This window comes from Agelaius tricolor, unplaced genomic scaffold (genome assembly GCF_023055355.1).
Source record: "Agelaius tricolor isolate 1412-34295 unplaced genomic scaffold, bAgeTri1.0.p SCAF_50, whole genome shotgun sequence".
Classification (NCBI taxonomy): Eukaryota; Metazoa; Chordata; class Aves; order Passeriformes; family Icteridae; genus Agelaius; species Agelaius tricolor.
In genome coordinates this window covers 899,213-905,150 of record NW_027269310.1, presented here as the reverse complement: position 1 = coordinate 905,150, position 5,938 = coordinate 899,213, and the positions used below count along the sequence as shown (strand labels likewise).

General features: G+C 56.7%; 1 long non-coding RNA gene across 1 annotated transcript; it reads left to right on the top strand.

The window, feature by feature from the left end:
• The first annotated feature begins 459 nt into the window (after positions 1 to 459).
• LOC139604352 (uncharacterized) lies at positions 460 to 1,286 on the top strand. Its single transcript, XR_011683948.1, has 3 exons — positions 460 to 656; positions 872 to 947; positions 1,134 to 1,286. It is a non-coding gene; the product is annotated as an uncharacterized lncRNA (long non-coding RNA).
• Positions 1,287 to 5,938: the final 4,652 nt, after the last annotated feature.

The window sequence follows — 5,938 nt, the reverse complement described above, 5'->3', positions numbered from 1 at the left end:
CTCTCCCCGGACGCCGCCGCCATCGCTCCGGCTCCCCTCGCCCCTCACGTGACCGTGCAAATCCCGCCCTGCTCCCGCCCACCAATCCCAGTGCGCAAACGCTCCCGGATTTGCATAACCACGCCCTTGGCTTCGGCCCCGCCCCCGCTGGCTGCAGCCGCGTCCGGGCGCTGTTTGCTCCCAGTTCCCTCCCAGTGCTCCCAGTAAGAGCGGGACCGACAGGGAGAGCGCTCCCAGTTCCCGCCCGCTGCTCTCACCATCGTTCCCAGTGCTCCCAGTAAGAGCGGGACCGGCAGGGAGAGCGCTCCCAGTTCCCGCCCGCTGCTCTCACCATCGTTCCCAGTGCTCCCAGTATCGCTCCCAGTGCCGGGCGTGGCGGGGCCGCTTTGGAACCCCCCAGGGCAGAGCGCGGCTGCTTTTGGGTGCCGGCACTGCCCGGGCCGGGCTGGGAGCGGAGGAGGAGCGGGAGGGAGAGCAGGGACAGAGGAGGAGGAAAAGGAAAAGGAAAGAGAGAGAGAGGAGCGGGAAGAAGAGGAAGAGCAGGGCCAGAGGAGGAGGAAGAGGAGCAGCGGGAGGAGGAGCCGCAGCACCAACCCCACGCGGTTCCCCCGCTCGGGCCGCGGCTGCCCCGGTTCCGCCCCCTCCGGAAGGCGCAGGTGAGCGGGGAGGGGGAGTCGCCCCAAATCCATGGCGGAGAGGGGCGATCCCGGTGCAGAGGGACCCCCGGCAGCCTGCAGGGGTGGGGGAGGCTGGGGATGAGCGGGGTCCGGGCCCCCCGAGGCTGAAAGGGGCGCTGACTTCTCCAGCTGCACTTGGGCACCGGGACCATCAAACCCGACACGCTCAGCCCTTGTTTTGCCCCCCAAACCAGGATTTCCCATTCCCAAACCTTGGCCAGGAGGAGGAGGCTGCGAGGAGGAAGAAGATGCCCCAGGACACCCAGGCAGGTGAGGAGGAAGGCAGTGCCCCTTTCCCCCTCTCTCCTGCTCCATCTCCCAGCCCAGCACGGCCCCCGGCTGCAGGACAGCCCCACTGCTGATGCTGTCCAGCCAGGGATGCACTGGGGGGATCTCCTTCCCCTTCCCTGTGGCACGGAGGCAAATCCCATCCTCTCCTTGTCCTTCCTCCCCCAGGGAAGGAGCTGAGCATGGAGAGCAGGGAGGACAAATCCCCACAGCAGAACCTGGTGGCTGAGGCCGTTTGGAGTGGCTCCAGGGCACAGCAATCCAACGGGGAGGAAAAGTCACGGAGATCCCACACAAGGAGGGGCTGCAAACGCAGAACCCGGGGATCCGAGGAGGAAAGACCCACCTTGGGTCGGGAAGGTGACCACAGGTTGGAGTTGGGGGTCCCTGAGCAGCTTCAGGATGGGGAGAAGCCCCACAAGTGCTCGGAATGTGGGAAGAGCTTCAGGTGGAGCTCCTGCCTGAACTCCCACATGGGAATCCACACCAGGGAGAGGCCCTATGAGTGTGGGCAGTGTGGGAAGAGCTTCAGCCACAACTCCAACCTGATCCGCCACCAGCGCGTCCACACCGGGAGAGGCCCTACGGATGTCCTGAGTGTGGGAAGAGCTTCAGAGCCAGATCCAGCCTGATTTTCCACCAGAGGAGCCACACGGGGAACGGCCCTACGAGTGTGATGAATGCAGCAAGAGGTTTCAGATCAGCTCCAATCTCCTCCATCACCAGAGCACTCACACAGAGGAGAGGCCCTTCCGCTGCCCCGACTGCGGGAAGGGCTTCAGGGACAAGTGCAGCCTCCTCAGGCACCAGCTCATCCACTCCGGGGAGAGGCCCTACGAGTGTCCCAGGTGTGGGAAGAGCTTCAAGACCAGCTATGAAGTGACTGCCCACCAGAGGAGCCACACGGGGGAACGGCCCTACGAGTGTGGGGAGTGTGGGAAGAGCTTCAGGACGAGCTCCCACCTGAGTGCCCACCAGCGCATCCACAGCGGGGAGAGGCCCTATGAGTGTGCCTGGTGTGGGAAGAGCTTCTCCCAGAGGTCAGCCTTGACCCAACACCAATGCATCCAGCTGTTGTGTTGTCTGTATAAGTTGGACTGTTCTGTTCCCCCTATCATGCAATGGTTCTGCCCTGGTTCTCCCTTTCCTCCTTTATGCTGCCAGTTATCCCAACTCCTCCCCAGTTGTCTTGGAGATTAATGTACCCTTTCTCAAATCCCTCCCCGGTGCCCTGTCCGTCACTCGGCGCTCCCACCCTTCTCTCTAGAACTCTCTAGAAACTTTCAGCTGGAGCGTCGAGTGATTGGCTCAGGGGCCGGGGCCCCACCCTCAAGTTATCCCCATTGGGGTTTTCCCTAAGTCAATCTTTTGTATCCCACTCCCCTCTGAAACCCTATTCGTCCAAGGACTGACTCCTCCCCTGTGTCCCTCCCTCCTTATAAGCTGTTGCAACTTCCCCCTCGCTCTCTTTGGTTGTCGGTTTCCCCTGGGACCCAATAAACCTGGATTCACCACAGCTGGAGAGCGCTCTCTCATTTCTGCTGACTGTAGCCATAAGCCAAGCCACGTCCTGCCACAAGGTAACACTGCTGTCACGGCACAGAGCGTTTGCCTTAGGTGCTGTCCCGAACCACGGAGATCGGGATAGTGCCCCCCTACTGCTAGCGGTGCTGGACAGCCGGCCGGGACGTCTGAGAAGGACAATCAATCAATCTTTCTCCAGCTGGACCGCTTCATCCAGCACTGAGGGAAGCTGTGGGAGTGCTCCCAGGGCGGGAAGAGCTTTGTGTGCTGCTCCAGCTCCACAGCTCCATCCCTCATTGGAGGATCAGCACTGGATGATCCCCAGTGACCCCGTTGGGCAGAGCCCTGGTGATCCGTGGTGCTGCTGATTTGTGTTAGGAAGACACCTGGCTGGCTCCTGGCTCCCCGTGAGCACCTGGACACATCCACAGACCAACATCAGAAATCCATTGTGTATAGTAGAGGATATGTATTTAAATATCTGTATAGAGGCTTTGCCCCAGAGGTCCTGCTTGCCCTTGATGGGCTGCAGCTGTGATGTCCTTAATTGGGCTGCAGCTGTAACCAATGAAGATGACCAGGATAAAAGGGGGTGGGTAAGCCAGTCAGGGAGTGCCTTGGAGGAGTCTTGATCTGAGAGAGAGCAGTGTGCAGAAGAAGGAGTCCATGCAGCGAAGATCTGCAGCCATGAGAATACACCCAAGAGGTATGGACTTTAGAAATCTAATAACAACAATATGTCACTCTAGAAATAATAGAAGAACAACAATTGTGGAGAGCTGTTGCCCTGACTTTTGAAGATTTTTCTAAGCCTTCTGATGTTTACATTCTTGTAGCAAACTTTCTCACATACTTCCTGTAAATAACTTATTGTTTTGCATTCTTTTATGGAGGAGAAGAAATTTGATGGACTGTTGGTTTGTCCAGTGTCATTGGAGAGGTGGCACTGTCACCCTCCAATCCACTGTCACTTTTGGAAAACTATAAATGTTGGAGTCAGGAAATAAACTTCCCTTTTTTCCCCTTGAGAACAGTGGTGTGTGCGCTCGTGTTGTTTCATGTCCTATAGCGACATGGAGCAGATTTGTCGACTTCTGACCCCAGAAAAATCTCACTTCTTGCGTCTTCCTGGTGGCATCAAGTAACACTGGATGGCCTTGGAGGTCTTCTCCAATACAAATCCATCATTTTAATTCTCTCTGCCCCACAGGCATTTTCTACAACCAAATCGGGTCAGACTGGGGCAAAACCCATGATTTTGGAGACAGTGGGGTGGAAACCCCTCCAAAAAAGGTTCTTCTCACCCACCCAAGCACGTGGATGCTCTTCTGGCAGGGACACATAAATCCTTTTGGTTTTGCCTTCAAACACAAAGGTTTCTGTTCATACCTTTGAAAGCCCTGAAATTGGGGTAAAAATCAAGACATTGAACTAAGGCTTGGATGGGCACACGTGGGGACACAGCCCTGGGTGGGGACCTGAGTTGGAAGTGGCCATGGACAGGGACATGGGGGGACACAGCCATGGATGGTGACATGGGAGGACATGATCATGGATGGGGACATGAACTGGGACAGCATCAAGGCCACCCCCTGTGCCACCACAGTGCCACCAGCACCTTCACCTCAGCCATGGCCCTGCCTGATGCAGTTCCTGCCACCACGTCCCCCCTGCCACCATTGTGGTGTCCCAGCCGAATGTCACCACCCACCAGGGCAGGATGGGAACTTGTTCAGCTGGTGACAAGTGGCCCAGGAGTGAGTGACAGCCACCAGGGTGTCCCAGGGCCACCGCGCTCAGGGGACCCCAACTGCCCCTGGGGACAGGGCAAGGGTCAGTGTCACCCACAGGGGCCATGTGGGCCCATGCTGGGTGTCACTGGAGGCGTCCTGGTGGCAGCGTCCCCACAGGTGTGGTGACATTGTCCCCTGGTGTGTGTCCTGGTGGCATCGTGTCCCTTTTGTCCTGCCTTTGCACCACCCTTGTTCCCTCTGCCCATTGGCCCTCAGGCCCAAAGTGCGCTGGTGTTTGCAGGGGTCCCAGGACGAGGGAAGAGACGAGAATCTTGACTCCATGTTTCAGAAGGCTGATTTATTATTGATGATATATATTATCTTAAAAGAAAATGATATATTAAAACTATACTAAAAGAATTGAAGAGAGGATTTCATCAGAAGGCAAGCAGGGAATAGAAAAGAATGATAACAAAAGCTCATGACTCTCTGAGAGTCCGAGCCAGCTGACTGTGATTGGCCATTAATTAGAAACAACCAACATGGACCAATCAAAGATGCACCTGTTGCATTCCACAGCAGCAGGTAATTCTTGTTTTTCTTTTCCTGTGAGGCTTCTCAGCTTCTCAGTTTCAGAAAATATCATGGCGACACCAAAGCTCCCCCTCCCTTGTCCCATATAAAAGCCTGGACTCTGCTTTGTTCTTGGTTCTTGGTGCCTGGACCCCTCGGGTGTGTTGGCCCATAAAGCACCCCTGGAACTCCAAACAGGGATCCCCTCCCGCCTGTTTTCCCCCCGAGCTGCAATCGCCATCGGCCTGGTGCTCGCTGAGCCATCCCTTTCCTAGAGGAGACGCCCTGGGGAAGGCAGTGCCTGGTGCTGGGGATGGGCACTGGGGACTGCTTTGGGCTGGGGAGACTGAACTTCCTTCCAGGGGCTTCTCTGGGGCAGGGCTTGGATTTGGCCTGGAAACAGAGGGAAGGTTCCAGGAGGGTTTTGTTCCTGCCCAGAGCCGAGGCCTTTCCTGTTCCTCATCCTGCCCTGGCAGCGAGGGCTTGGGGAGCACCAGAAAGGGGCAGAGACACAGCTGGGACAGTGACCTGACTTGACCCCAGGGCATTCCCAGACCATGTGGAAGAAGAATCAGTCTGGAAAGAGGGGGAAGAAGCAGAAAGGGGGGGATGCTGGCAGTGATGGCATTTGTGTCCCCAGGTCACCATTGCCTGGGCTGGAGCCCTGCTCACCTGGGCACGGATGAACACCCACCTGCCCGTGGGAAGCAGGGAATGAATTCCTGGTTTTGCTTCCTTGCACAGCTTTTCCTTCCCCCATGGACCTGTCTGAGTCTGAGCCCAGGAGTTTGGGCTCTTTGTCTCTTTCACTGCCTGGATTCTCCCCCATGGGGTGCTCCAAGGAACTGGGCCTGAGGCCAGAGAAGGAGACAGGAGAGATGGAGCTGTGCACTGTGGCCATGGCAACAAGCAGGGCACCCTCAGCCCATAAATAAAATCAGGCACAGAAACGGGCAGATGGGATTTTACACCCTTCCCTGCTGTTTGCATTTCCTGCAAGCTTTCTGCAGTGTTGCTGGCAATATTTTTGTACTTTTTCAGGTGATTTACACAACACCTCACAGGACACACTCACAGGATCAGGAGAATTCTGTGATATCCCATGGATTCATGTCCCTAGGAAATACCAAGGCTCTAGTTGAT